This window comes from Amia ocellicauda, chromosome 12 (assembly GCF_036373705.1).
Source record: "Amia ocellicauda isolate fAmiCal2 chromosome 12, fAmiCal2.hap1, whole genome shotgun sequence".
Taxonomy (NCBI): Eukaryota; Metazoa; Chordata; class Actinopteri; order Amiiformes; family Amiidae; genus Amia; species Amia ocellicauda.
In genome coordinates, this window is record NC_089861.1 from 31,360,660 (window position 1) to 31,376,007 (window position 15,348).

Below are 15,348 nucleotides of genomic sequence, written 5' to 3' on the forward strand. Positions count from 1 at the left end.
CAACAAGCTGCCACAGCTCAACCTGTAGCGCTGTTGCCCGAACCGGAACCAGAAACCAACCAAGTCTTTGCCGGCAACAGAAGAGTTAAACTGGGAGAAGGAGATTGAGCCGTACAAAGAATTCTTTTAAAGGACTTTATTAAATAAAGAACTTTACAGACTGTGCTGCCGCCTGTGCCCACCTGATCAGTGGAGATTTACAGCTGGACAATTGACTAAGTCGACTGTATACGAAAGTGTTCAGTCATTTAAATAGCTATTTGAGTCTTAAGAAACTTGACCCTTGGAATGAACAGGGCCCTGCTTTCCTCAAAGACTTTGTCTTCAAGTAACTACGGTGGAAACCCTGCTTACAAAGAAGATTTTGTGCACAAACTTGGAGCCTTCAAACCAGTGGAAAATCTGTTTGGAAAAGACTCTACTGTCGCGAAACCCCAACTTCCAGGTGCATCGACTGAGTGGAAGTTCTTGGACAAAGCCGAACCGGACTGCCTTTGTTCTAACCACACGGACCTCGTGCTGTGTGCTGTTATCTGAGCCCGAAGCCAGAGAGGCCTCTCTGCGACGAAGTTCAGATAAGTTTAACAGTTTGGAGTTTGTGATTCATGACATTTGAGAAATCAATTAGAAATGTTAATCTGTGATTCATAACTCTAGAATGTGTAATATCATTTAGTTTTCTTAAATATAAATGTGTGTTGCATTAAACTGTTTTGTTGATAATTTTAGAAATAAAATCTGACAACGCCGAGAAATATCTTCTCATTCCTGTTTAACTGTTTAGTCTGAAATTGACACACGTTAATAGACATTAGATTATTGGTGGCCCTGCCTATCCTTAATCATTGAATAATAATCAGTTAAGGGAAATTGTGGTAACAAGTAATGATAGGATCTTTCTCTGCACCTAAACGTAAATGAGACTGATATATATATATATATATATCGAGAAGTTACCTGACATAAATACTAACCTGCGTAGTTATTCAATGTCTGACTAACAATATTAATGATAGACTCACCTTCGTCTTACTAACCGGTATTGTAGTCAATGTGTTTATAACCTTTTTTGTTTAATGATTTGTGTGTTATCATATTCGATCCCATGGTCTTTGATTTGGTCACGGAAGTGATTTGTCTTTGATTTGTTGATCTAGAGTTGAATTTTTAATTAGTTTTTCCCTTTTGTATAATTAGTGTAGTGCTACATTTAGTCTTTGTTTTTGAATAAACTTGACAATTTATATCTTTGGAATTGGTGTCTGCGTCCAATTATTACAGAAATTGAGTTCTACAAGATTCCAGGATTCGTGATAAGGTGATACTATAAATTAACTTCTTTAATTGAAATTTATAAGTGTACCTTACGCTACATATATATGTATGTATGTATGTCCAATTGCTTTGACAATACAAAAGAATTGAATTGAGAGGGAGAGAGAGAGAGAGAGACAGACAGACAGACTGACACACAGAGACACAGACACACACAGAGCCAGCCAGCCAGCCAGCCAGCCAGCTAGCTCAGCGATGACATCACGAGCCTCTCTCAGCTGACTGCTATGACATCACAGAGCACGTACATTCCGTTGCTTGTCGTCTGTCAACCACTTAGTCACTGCCAGCCAGACTGGCTGACTGGATGGGGGGGCTGCTTGCTGCTGCGGCGTACCTTAGCAAGCTAATTTGCTTGACCGGCCTTCCTACTCCTCTGCCAACATGCCCACCTATGCCCGATCTGCTGTTCACCTAGATCACAGCTCCGCCCCAACAAGGCAGATCCTCCCAAAAATGGTTCAAACTGATCCACGTTCCCCTCCACGGAAAGCTTTAGCCCAAAATAAGGGACACATTCTGTAACAACGTAATGGATGCCCACCCAACCTGTGACAAAACTGAGAAAAAAGAAAAACGGTCAGTCCTCCTGGGGGAGGGACACACAGCCACCCTGGCTGCCCAATATGTCAGCGCCTACCACAGCCTGAGGGACACAGTGACACACGAGCACCAGCTGTAAATATAATGTAAATACTCGTTAGTAATGCATGTCATTGTATTTCAAAAAAGGAATCTGGAAATAGAAAACCTATTTTCATTATTTGTATGTATTAAAGATCACATTTTATTACATTTTCTTTTTGTGTACTTCATTACATCTTATTGTGATTCATAATTGTATTATTTCTTTTCCGTATGTATGTATGTGTGGAAGGAAAGTTAGAAATTATTTTCTCACACCTGTTTTTCTCTCTTGTATACTTAAGAAAGATAAGGTCAATCTAGAAGGTCAGGAGGCCATAAGGTAGTTTGATTTCTCTTTGTTATTTACGATGAGAACCTTGGAGACAATGTCAAACGGTATGAGCTACGTACCTGTTCCCTAAAACCATGTTGTAAAAGAATTTTGAATGCTTGGTTTTTCAGTCAATCTAAATAAATAGTTGAACTGAAAACTCATAGGTCAATTGGTTTCTCTTTTAAGATTCTTTTTAGAGGGAAGATGCGTTCAAGTCACAGATGTGCAATAATCATTTATTTTGACAAAAATAGGAAATTAATATCATTCAATTATATTACTGAAAATAAGTTATATTAAGCTTCTGCTGGATTACAGTAAGAAACAGATAATACCCATTTTCTTCTTTCTCCTCACAGTACAGCTTATAGGCCAGTCTGGTCAGGCAGAAAGCGGTGCGTCTCTCTCTGTCTCTCCTCTCCAGCTCTGTCTTGTGTCTCATTGTAGGATGAAGAAGTTAAGAGAAACTCAAATTCTCTTTGTTTTCCCTTTGATAAGGTTTCCTTCCAACCAATAGCATTTTGCCACCACCATGACTTGGGTGCCTTATGCTAAAGTAATTTAGAAGTGGGGGTCATTTCGAATTTGGCTAGGAGCCAATCAGGGGACAGGTCCCTTTTGGTCTCTGGTCATAAAGATAGGGTTACCAGGGCTACCAGGGCTACCAGGGAACTTAGATGAAAGGGAGGAGGTCTGTTTCCTCTACGAAACCAGATGGTATAGAATTTCCCATAGAAAAATATAATATAAAAAATAATATCTTACAGTCCCCACCTTGGGAAGGAAAAACATTCAACAGATGTTTGACCTTTCAGTAAATAATACAATAATATAAAAAGAATGCAGAACAAAACAAAACAAATTAAAACAGGAATTACAAAATACAAATAAACATTTAGTCAATGCACCTATTCTATGTAGTTGTGAGGTAGATTGGATTTACCAAGCTTATTACGTGAAACTAATGTCTCACACCGAATGGTGATAACATCACTATAATAAGTACATATTAGAGGACATAGGTAATAAAACATACACATAGTAACAATTAACACAGATAAGAAAGTAGCACCTATAAAAGCAAAATCCCACCAAGAATGCTTGTAAGTGATCTCCGTATTTCCATCAGAAATCAAATGTTGTACCCCCTGTTGAACTGTTTTGTGATTGATTTTTATACTAGAAAGTTACAACAAAGGCTCCATATTCTATAAAACCTTCGCATCAACAGGTTTCAGGATCTCTGCAAACATAGCTGGCAACGTGGGTGCAAAATTTAAGTCTTGTGGAATATAAGGCAAGGTCAGATCACCAATCTTAATTGCACTTCTGGTTTGAACACAGAAAGTGGAGTTATTTATTTGACATTCCAACTTATTGTACAAATAATAGTTTGTTGTAATGCACCCCGTGTGATTGCCTACTAGTCGTGCTTGCAAATATCCTATTTTATCCACAGGTACAGCATGTAAGGTTGATAACTTGGTTATGTTATTAACCCTAAACTGTCATGAATCTCCAGTAACGTAACATGTACACAACATAGTAGAGCGATAGGTAATACAACATTCAGTAACATCCACAACATGCCATGAGGTTCTCATTTGACCTACAAATGGAGGTAATTGTCGTAGAGTTAATACTTTTCCTTGTGCAGTAATACCTAAATCATACATATTATGCAGGAACTTCATCACATTTTCAGCTGTATACAAAATAAAAACAAAACCTATAGTCTTAGTGTCTATATGTGGTTTCAATTGGTAACACTAACAGTTTTCAACAGTTATAGAAATTCAAGTGGAAGGGATTGACAAGTTTGTGCATCATATACATCACAAACCAAGTGTCTACTAACTACAGATCCAGTAACACATATTATAGAGTGTAAATGAGGATAACACACACGGATACTATTACAGCAGTTTCTACATCTAAGTCAGATTATCAATATTCAGAACAAATTTTAGGCTTGCAATTCCCATAATGGTTATGGAGTCTCATGGTTGTTTGTAAACTATTGCAGCATCAATGACAACCCCCAGGAAACCAACGAGGAATAGCATCATGGTCTCCATTTTCTCTCAGGAACACCTGTAAGATCAAGGGTAGCAGTGATCACTTAACAGTTTTTATCTGATTGATGTGAAACCATTTAAGAGTATCTTTGCCTTTTTCCTGAATTTTGACTTTGTACACTGCTGGACTTAATTTGTCCACAATGAGGAATGGTCCATACCAATCGGATTCTAAGGTATGGCGTTTGTGTTTGTAATTTTGAACCATACATCTGTCACCAATCTGCAGTTCTTCTTCATGAACTTTGGTGTCAAAATATTTCTTAATTTGTCTCTGTTTGTGGCCTAATTGTTTAGCTACAAAGCGTTGCATTTGATCTACAGACGCTAGGCAATTTCGTAACCAAGTCACATTAGCAGCTTGCAAAAGAACAGGTTGTTCTTCTAAAGGAAGCAAACAATGTCCTGGGACATGCATAAGACGTCCAGTCATCGCTTGATGTGGTGTAATTCTGGTAGTGGAGTGTGGTGTTGACCGCATTGCCATTAGGCACAGAGGTAATGCCTTTTTGGATTGTCTTGACACATTTTTTTCAAAAGTGTTTTTAGAGTGCGGTTTCCACGCTCGATTGAGGGTGGAATGGAATGTGTAATTTCTGGGTGATGCCTAATGCTTGACACATAACTTTCACTACACTGCTTGTGAAATGTGTTCCTCGATCACTATCAATCACCTTCGGTAGTCCCCACCTAGTGAACACATTTTGGATGAGAGTTTTCGCTACAGTGGCAGCTGTGGCACGTCTTGCAAGGAAAAGCCTCAATCCACTTTGTGAATTTGTCAAGGATAACCAAAATACACTGGTAACCCTGTGATGTTTTGGCTAAAGGACCAGTGCAATCAATTTGAATATGAGTCCAGGGACCTTCCGGCGGAGTTGATAGTCTGAGTTTGGATTTGTGTGTGAAAGGTGCAGGATTCACCTGTAAGCAGACAAGACAGTGGTTACATGCAGTGGTCATGTCAGCTTTCATAGTCGGCCACCAGTAGTACTGTGTAATCTTCTCTAGTGTCTTTTCTACAGAAAAATGACCTCCTACTGATGAGTTGTGAAATAGGTCAAAAATATCTGGAGCTAATTGTGAGGGAACACAGACTACAGGGTATTCAGATTGTGGAATGTTTACCCTGAGGACCTTGTCAGAATCACCCGCACCCACCAGAGTAGTTTTGCGAGACCAAAACGTAGGTTGTGGAAGCGGTTTCTCCTGCAAATGCCAGTGAATATTAGTCTGGATGTCTGAATCTAATTTTTGAATCTCAAAAAGAGACTGTGAGTTCACCAAGGCAGAGACATTTTAATTGGTAGGCAATGGATCTGGCAAATGCCACGGACCACAGTGTCTAGCAGAAAATTTAGCACACCGATCAGCTTCATCATTTCTGATATGATGTTCACCTCTACGATCCTTTCTCACATGGGCCTTAACTTTCAAAACAGCAATTTCGCCTGGTCTCGACTGAATAGAAGACCAAATATGCTGTAGTAAGGTAGCATGTTTCAAGGGACGATCATCTGATGATCGGAAATTATTTTTGGCATAGAGAGGTAGCAAGGTACATGCAGTAACAACATAAGCATTATCTGTATAAATATCTGCAGAATCATCAGTTATCCTAAGGGCTTCTAGCAAGGCTGCCAATTCAGAATATTGTGACGATTGTCCTGGACAAGAAAATTTAACACTGTACTCAGGGAACAATACTGCAAAACCTGCTAGCAATTTACCAGAGTTCTTACAAATATATGCTGATCCATCAATATACACATTCGGAACCTGTGAACGCAGCTCAAAAACAAAAGGATTAGGCAAAATATCAGTGTCAGGCAATGGATACTCATGTGGTTTACTCTGCATAAGCAACATTTGTGGAATCAATGTGGTTCGTTTACAATCAAGGTTTAAGTCACGTTGCAACATTAACAAAGTCCAATGCGAAAGTCTCTGTGATGAAACTAACGTATCTGTGGGCTTCAATAACAAGTTCAGTGGAGTATGCGGTGTGTATAGCACCACTTTGTTCAGTCCTGTAATATAAGTGAAATGTTTCACTGCCCAAAAAGTCGCTAACAAGTGTCTAGTGCACGTATCATACTGTCTCTCAACACCCTGAAGACACCGTGAAGTGAAGGCTACTGGATTCAGCACACCGTGGCGTTCTTGACAAAGCACGGCAGTCAGTGCTTCTTTGGAGGAGCCCACCTCTAGGTGAAAAGGTAGTGTAGGGTTTGGAGTTAGCAGCACAGTAGCTTGCACCAATGCTTGTTTTAACTGTTCAACGGCTTTAGTGTGGTTCTCTGTCCAAGTTTCAGTACTGTAGAAATCTTCAGGCACCTCTTTTCTCAAAAGTTCATATAGTGGCTTTGCAAAAGTAGCAAACTCTGGAATAAAGTCTCGTTGGTATCCCATCAAACCTAGGAAAGAACGCAATGCAGTTTTAGTGACAGGCAAAGGCAACTTTGTGATAAGCTGAACCTTGGCATTGTCACGTGATTTCCCCTCTGGAGTGAGAGTAATCCCTAGATATGAAACAGAGTCTCGAAACAATTGCACTTTCTTTGGGATGATTTTCAAACCTGCTTGTGAAAGGAGACTTAAGAGTTCATCAAAGAGCTGAAGATGTTCTTCTTCTGTAGTTGTAGCGAGCAGTAGATCATCGACGTATTCGACAAGGCACTCAGGTCTGGAAAAACCTTTTATAGCCTCAGCCATCCTCTTGTGAAAAATGGTTGGAGAATTATGCAAACCTTGCGGTAAGCGAGTCCATGTGTATTGCTGATTGTCAAAAGTGACAGCAAATTTGTATTGGCAATTTTGAGCAAGTGGAACGCTCCAGAAACCATTGGAAATGTCCAGCACTGTGAAGACCTTACTGTCAGTTGGGACACGGGACAGTAGAGTGGCAGTGTCTCTTCCAATCGGTGCACAGGTAGGTGTCACAGCGTTGAGTCGCCTGTAGTCCACAGTCAGTCTCCAGGATCCGTCTGCCTTCCGCACAGGCCAAATAGGAGAGTTCATTGAGGAAGTACAATGTCTTATGACTCCTTGCTGTAACAGAGAACTAATAACAGTTGCAACAGATTCGTGACTTTCAGTGGGGATCCCATATTGTTTTTGAAATTTGTGAGGAGGACCATTGATGTCTTCCTTCTGACCCACATTACCACAATCATGCTTATGCCTGGCAAACACATCAGAGTATTTTGCTATTATTTGCCTCACTGCATAATTTTCATTGAATGGAAGCGGTAATTCACCTGGTGACTTAATAGTACATACTGCATGTGAATCACTAACAGTGTACACAACATTTCTGCCTCTGTTAAACCAAATCTGATTATTAGCGTAATCAAGTATTACACCTTCTCTTCTCAAGACATCCGAACCAATAATTGACTGACCCTCAGGTAAAGGCATTAATATAGGAGACCAAGTTGTTTGATAATCACCGATTTTCAAATTACATTTTATACCCTTCATAGCAGAAGTCATGTCTCCCTTAAACCCAGATACATTAGCTGTAATACCTGTAGATAATGTGTGTGTGTGTGGAGATTGAGAATGTAGGACAGATACAGAAGCACCAGTGTCTAAGAGCATGCATTGCTGTGGGCCTCCATCAACAGCTGCTCTTAAGATCGTCCTGTTCCATCTGTCCCGGTAGAGCTTTGTTTTTACCTTCAGGGAGGCCACGCACCCCTATGCGTGCTGTGCATGGGCTGCATTCCCTATGAGATCAGTGCGCAGTTGTTGCACTTCCTGACGCAGGAGCTGTAGCTCTTTCTGCGGATACAGGGGAGGAGTCAGTGCTGCCTTTGACTCATCATAGGTGGGAGAAGTCATGTTAGGCACCGCCCCTCTGGGTGTCTCGGCCTGTCTGTTAAACTTGGGGTCAGTGTGTGTCTGATCACCAGCGCGGTCACTTCTGCCCCCGTTACGCTTGTAACCAGAGTTATGTTTCTTTTCCCAGTGAGGATTATGAGGGGGACAAGGCCCATAGTCAGGCTCAGTGTTTAAGAAAACATGAGGCCCCTCGACCTGGAATAGTTTTTCACGGGATTCTTTTCAGTTTTCCCCTTATTATCAATTTTAACACATTTCCAAGCTCCTTGTTTAACTAATTCCTGTGCTCTGCAAATTTTAGGAAACAAATTCTCCCAATCCTCGGTTGCATCAACTGAGATGCCCTGGATTGCTTTCAAATCAGGGTGTAATCCATGTAAAAAGGATTTCTTAAACTGTTCATCATATATATCATCGTCAATTATATCCAGAAACAAATAGAGAGCTCGTTTTCTCAGAGCATATGCCCTTACATGTTCGCCTTTTCTCTGTGTTTCAGAATAAAATTAACTTCCCCAATCTGCTGCATTCCAGCCACAAGCTTCGCTTATTAACTCTAAGACCTCAGTCCACAAAGTCGCTCTCCCCACTTCATCAACACTTAACAGGGATCTTAAAGTTGGAGAACACGCAGCTAAAACTATTGTTTTCCAATGCAGGTCGCTCAGTTGTGGGTGTAACTGAATGCAAGATAAAAGTCGAATTATTAATTCCTCTAAATCTGTCTCTAGAGTAATTGGACCCAAATCATGTTTGAATGCTCTCAGTTCCAGAGCAGTCAGACGCTTAGTTGTCTGAGGCTCATTACTGACTTGAGGATCATCAGAGCTGTCTGTGTTTTCTGAATGACTTTGTCTTCTCGTACTTTCATGTATTGAACTCGGCTCTGTGTCGCTTGTCCTTAACATCCTGCGTTTCACTGCAGCCCGAGTGCGAAGCACACAGACGGGAGCGGATTCAGGATTGAATTCACAGTCCCACGCCTCTCTCTCTACCTCTTCCCAATATTCATCATCATCAGAGTACAGTTCAGGACAACACGGATATACAGCGCTATTCTGTCTAATGCATGCACATTAATACTCTCAGAGCAATATGTGACTTGTAGCAAATATCCGTCATCTCCCCGTACTGGCCACCACTATGTAAGAGAATTTGGAATGCTTGGTTTTTCAGTCAATCTAAATAAATAGTTGAACTGAAAACTCATAGGTCAATTGGTTTCTCTTTTAAGATTCTTTTTAGAGGGAAAATGCAGTCAAGTCACAGATGTGCAATAATCATTTATTTTGACAAAAATAGGAAACTAATATCATTCAGTTATATTACTGAAAATAAGTAATATTAAGCTTCTGCTGTATTACAGTAAGAAACAGATAATACCCATTTTCTTCTTTCTCCTCACAGTACAGCTTATAGGCCAGTCTGGTCAGGCAGGAAGCGATGTGTCTCTCTCTGTCTCCGTCTTGTGTCTTGTTGCAGGATGAAGAAGTTAAGATCAAAGAGAATTTGAGTTTTTTTCCCTCTTATAAGGTTTCCTTCCAACCAACAGCATTTTGCCACCACCATGACTTGGGTGCCTTATGCTAAAGAAATTTAGAAGTGGGGGTCATTTCGAATTTGGCTTGGAGCCAATCAGAGGACAGGTCCCTTTTGGTATCTGGTCATAAAGATAGGGTTACCAGGGCTACCAGGGAACTTAGATAAAAGGGAGGAGGTCTGTTTCCTCTACCAAACCAGATGGTATTGAATTTCCCATAGAAAAATATACTCTAACAAATAATATCTTACAGTATTTTCATTATTTGTATGTATTAAAGATCACATTTTATTACATTTTCTTTTTCTGTAGTTCATTCCATCTTTTTGTGATTCATAATTCTGTTTTTTTTTTTTTCCGTATGTATGTATGTATGTATGTGTGGAAGGAAAGTTAGAAATTCATTTCTCAGACCTGTTTTTCTCTCTTGTATACTTAAGAAAGATAAGGTCAAGCTAGAAGGTCAGGAGGCCATAAGGTAGTTTGATTTCTCTTTGATATTTACGATGAGAACCTTGGAGACAATGTCAAACGGTATGACCTACGTGCCTGTTCCCTAAAACCATGTGTAGACCTATGAACTCTGTTCTATAATGATATATGTTATGCTTAGTTAGCCTTTAAGATAACATAGTAATGACTTTTAAGTATGTATGTATGTATGTATGTATGTATGTATGTATGTATATATATACACTCACCTAAAGGATTATTAGGAACACCTGTTCAATTTCTCATTAATGCAATTATCTAACCAACCAATCACATGGCAGTTGCTTCAATGCATTTAAGGGTGTGGTCCTGGTCAAGACAATCTCCTGAACTCCAAACTGAATGTCTGAATGGGAAAGAAAGGTGATTAAAGCAATTTTGAGCGTGGCATGGTTGTTGGTGCCAGACGGGCCGGTCTGAGTATTTCACAATCTGCTCAGTTACTGGGATTTTCACGCACAACCATTTCTAGGGTTTACAAAGAATGGTGTGAAAAGGGAAAAACATCCAGTATGCGGCAGTCCTGTGGGCGAAAATGCCTTGTTGATGCTAGAGGTCAGAGGAGAATGGGCCGACTGATTCAAGCTGATAGAAGAGCAACTTTGACTGAAATAACCACTCGTTACAACCGAGGTATGCAGCAAAGCATTTGTGAAGCCACAACACGTACAACCTTGAGGCGGATGGGCTACAACAGCAGAAGACCCCACCGGGTACCACTCATCTCCACTACAAATAGGAAAAAGAGGCTACAATTTGCACAAGCTCACCAAAATTGGAAAGTTGAAGACTGGAAAAATGTTGCCTGGTCTGATGACTCTCGATTTCTGTTGAGACATTCAGATGGTCAGTCAGAATTTGGCGTAAACAGAATGAGAACATGGATCCATCATGCCTTGTTACTACTGTGCAGGCTGGTGGTGGTGGTGTAATGGTGTGGGGGATGTTTTCTTGGCACACTTTAGGCCCCTTAGTGCCAATTGGGCATCGTTTAAATGCCACGGCCTACCTGAGCATTGTTTCTGACCATGTCCATCCCTTTATGACCACCATGTACCCATCCTCTGATGGCTACTTCCAGCAGGATAATGCACCATGTCACAAAGGTCGAATCATTTCAAATTGGTTTCTTGAACATGACAATGAGTTCACTGTACTAAACTGGCCCCCACAGTCACCAGATCTCAACCCAATAGAGCATCTTTGGGATGTGGTGGAACGGGAGCTTCGTGCCCTGGATGTGCATCCCACAAATCTCCATCAACTTCAAGATGCTATCCTATCAATATGGGCCAACATTTCTAAAGAATGCTTTCAGCACCTTGTTGAATCAATGCCATGTAGAATTAAGGCAGTTCTGAAGGCGAAAGGGGGTCAAACACAGTATTAGTATGGTGTTCCTAATAATCCTTTAGGTGAGTGTATGTATATGTATATATATATATATATATATATATATATATACATACACACACATGTATGTATGTATGGATGTATGTATGTCCAATTGCTTTGACAATACAAATGAACTGAATTGAGAGGGAGAGAGAGAGAGCGAGACAGACAGACAGACAGACAGACACACACACATACACAGACACACAGACACACAGAGCCAGCCAGCCAGCCAGCCAGCCAGTGATGACATCACGAGCCTCTCTCAGCTGACTGCTATGACATCACAGAGCACGTACATTCCGTTGCTTGCCGTCTGTCAACCACTCAGTCACTGCCAGCCAGGCTGTCTGGCTGGCTGGATAGGGGGGCTGCTTGCTGCTGCTGCGTACCTTAGCAAGCTTATTTGCTTGACCAGCCTTCCTACTCCTCTGCCCACATGCCCACCTATGCCCGATCTGCTGTTCACCTGGATCATAGCTCTGCCCCAACAAGGCAGATCATCCCAAAAATGGTACAAACTGATCCACATTCCCCTCCACGGAAAGCTTCAGCCCAAAATAAGGGACACATTCTGTAACAACATAATGGATGCCCACCCAACCTGTGACAAAACTGAGAAAAAATAAGAACGGTCAGTCCTCCTGGGGGAGGGACACACAGCCACCCTGGCTGCCCAATATGTCAGCGCCTACCACAGCCTGAGAGACACAGTGACACACGAGCACCGGCTGTAAATATAATGTAAATATTTGTCTGTAATGCATGTCATTGTATTTCAAAAAAGGTATGTATGTATGTATGTATGTATGTATGTGTGGAAGGAAAGTTAGAAATTCTTTTCTCACACCTGTTTTTCTCTTTTGTATGTGTAGCCTGTGAAATTGATACACTACACAGGACACATTAACTTCTTTGGGGGTTCTTTATTTTTGTTATATGTTGCTGAGAGAGTGTGCAACTGGCCTTTCTAAATTGGCATGAAATGAATTTACTATAGGATATACGAGGTACAGGATATAAAATAAAAACAATACAAGTTAATACACAACAATACTAAACAATACTAAACAGTACTAAACAATACAGCAGTGGGCTTACAGCTTCGCTAACCACGGGGAGACATCAGGTTACTTCATTAACTCAAGGCATCTGTCACGATAAACACCTAAAACACGTAATATGTTCACATATCAAATACTATAAATATATAAACCTGTATGCATTTACATTTCAACAAGATGTGATATCTAAATTGGAGATTTACCCGCGATTAGCTCCGATGCACCACAGCATCCATCTTGCATCACTCTCCCCATTCAACTCTACCAGGAAACGCAATGAAAAAGGAAGTGCTTAACTTAACCTAATTAACGTCTACGGAACACCGGCCCCTAGTAGCGGGAGGTGAGAAGGACCTTAGAGATGTCACCATTAGATTAATCTTTGTATTCGTTTCTCTGCGGTCCACAAATTAGTTTTTACACTTTCGATTTCTACCCTTTTAAATGACCAATCAGTGGGTATGCAACCTTCAAACTGTATAGAGCTTAATAAGTTTGTACATAAATTAATTAAATCTAAATACAACACAAGGAAACTAAACTACAAGGAAATAAAATCTATATCCAAATTTACCACCTGGCTACATATACTTAAGAAAGATAAGGTCAAGCTAGAAGGTCAGGAGGCCATAAGGTAGTTTGATTTCTCTTTGTTATTTACCATGAGAACCTTGGAGACAATGTCAAACGGTATGACCTACATGCCTGTTCCCTAAAACCATGTGTAGACCTATGAACTCTGTTCTATAATGATATATGTTCTGCTTAGTTAGCCTTTAAGATTACATAGTAATGACTATCTAGCATGTATGTATGTATGTATGTATGTATGTATGTATGTATGTATGTATGTCCAATTGCTTTGACAATACAAATAAATAGAATTGAGAGAGAGAGAGAGACAGACAGACTGACACACAGACACACACACACACAGAGCCAGCCAGCCAGCCAGCCAGCCAGCCAGCCAGCTCAGCGATGACATCACGAGGCTCTCTCAGCTGACTGCTATGACATCACAGAGCACGTACATTCCCTTGCTTGCCGTCTGTCAACCACTCAGTCACTGCCAGCCAGACTGGCTGGCTGGCTGGATGGGGGGGCTGCTTGCTGCTGCTGCAAACCTTAGTAAGCTTATTTGCTTGACCGGCCATCCTACTCCTCTGCCCACATGCCCACCTATGCCCGATCTGCTGTTCACCTGGATCACAGCTCCGCCCCAACAAGGCAGATACTCCCAAAAATGTTACAAACTGATCCACGTTCCTCTCCACGGAAAGCTTTAGCCCAAAATAAGGAACACATTCTGTAACAACATAATGGATGCCCACCCAACCTGTGACAAAACTGTGAAAAAAGAAAAATGGTCAGTCCTCCTGGGGGAGGGACACACAGCCACCCTGGCTGCCCAATATGTCAGCGCCTACCACAGAGGGACACAGTGACACACGAGCACCGGATGTAAATATAATGTAAATACTCGTTTGTAATGCATGTCATTGAATTTCAAAAAAGGAATCTGGAAATAGAAACCTATATTTCTTTATTTTATTACATTTTCTTTTTCTGTACTTCATTACATCTTATTGTGATTCATAATTCTATTTTTTTTTTTCCGTATGTATGTATGTATGTATGAATGTGTGCAAGGAAAGTTAGAAATTCTTTTCTCACACCTGTTTTTCTCTCTTGTATACTTAAGAAAGGTAAGGTCAAGCTAGAAGGTCAGGAGGCCATAAGGTAGTTTGATTTCTCTTTGTTATTTACCATGAGAACCTTGGAGACAATGTCAAACGGTATGACCTACATGCCTGTTCCCTAAAACCATGTGAAGACCTATGAACTATGTTCTATAATGATATATGTTCTGCTTAGTTAGCCTTTAAGATAACATAGTAATGACTTTCTAGCATGTATGTATGTATGTATGTATGTATGTATGTATGTATGTATATACGTATATGTATATATATGTAGCGTTATGATGGGTTATTTTGATAAGAGCAATTTAGCTTTGAGCTGAAACACTAATCCAATGACGACCTCTCCCCCCAAAGTTATCAGATTTCCTTAAAGCGTGGGACTGGTTTGCATCAACATGACAGTTTTGGGGAGGATGGCACCGAGAATAGGCCAAATAGTTTGGAATCCTGCTGTGAAATGTCTGGGGAAGTGGGCCTGTAGGTAATAAAAACACTTTGAAATGGACGAGAGCCGAAATCCAGACAGAGAGCTACAAACCCGGGCCAACCGGCATTTCCAAAAGATGGCATATATTGACATCAGTCAAAAATCAAGCCCCCCTCCAATAGGATACTGGGGTCTGAAACTGAAATCCAATCTCAAAAACTCAAGAACCAATCACCTATTGATCTGACAGACGTATAAGGAACAGTGCACGGTCTCTCTTTCTCTCTCTCACCTGAACCAGAAACTCACTGCCACAGCTCAACCTGTAGCTCTGTTGCCAGAACCGGAACCAGAAACCAACCAAGTCATTGCCGGCAGCAGAAGAGTTAAACTGGGAGAAGGAGATTGAGCCGTACGAAGATTCTTTTAAAGGACTTTTTTAAATAAAGAACTTTACAGACTGCGCTGCCCGCCTGTGCCCACCTGATCAGTGGAGTTTTACAGCTG

At 40.7% G+C, this 15,348-nt stretch overlaps 1 long non-coding RNA gene across 1 annotated transcript; it reads right to left on the bottom strand.

The window, feature by feature from the left end:
* Nucleotides 1–2,518: 2,518 nt before the first annotated feature.
* Nucleotides 2,519–9,908, bottom strand: LOC136764931 (uncharacterized). The gene is made up of 2 exons (XR_010821269.1): nt 9,604–9,908; nt 2,519–4,390 (listed from the first exon to the last, which is right to left on the bottom strand). It is a non-coding gene; the product is annotated as an uncharacterized LOC136764931 (long non-coding RNA).
* Between the last annotated feature and the right edge of the window lie 5,440 nt (nt 9,909–15,348).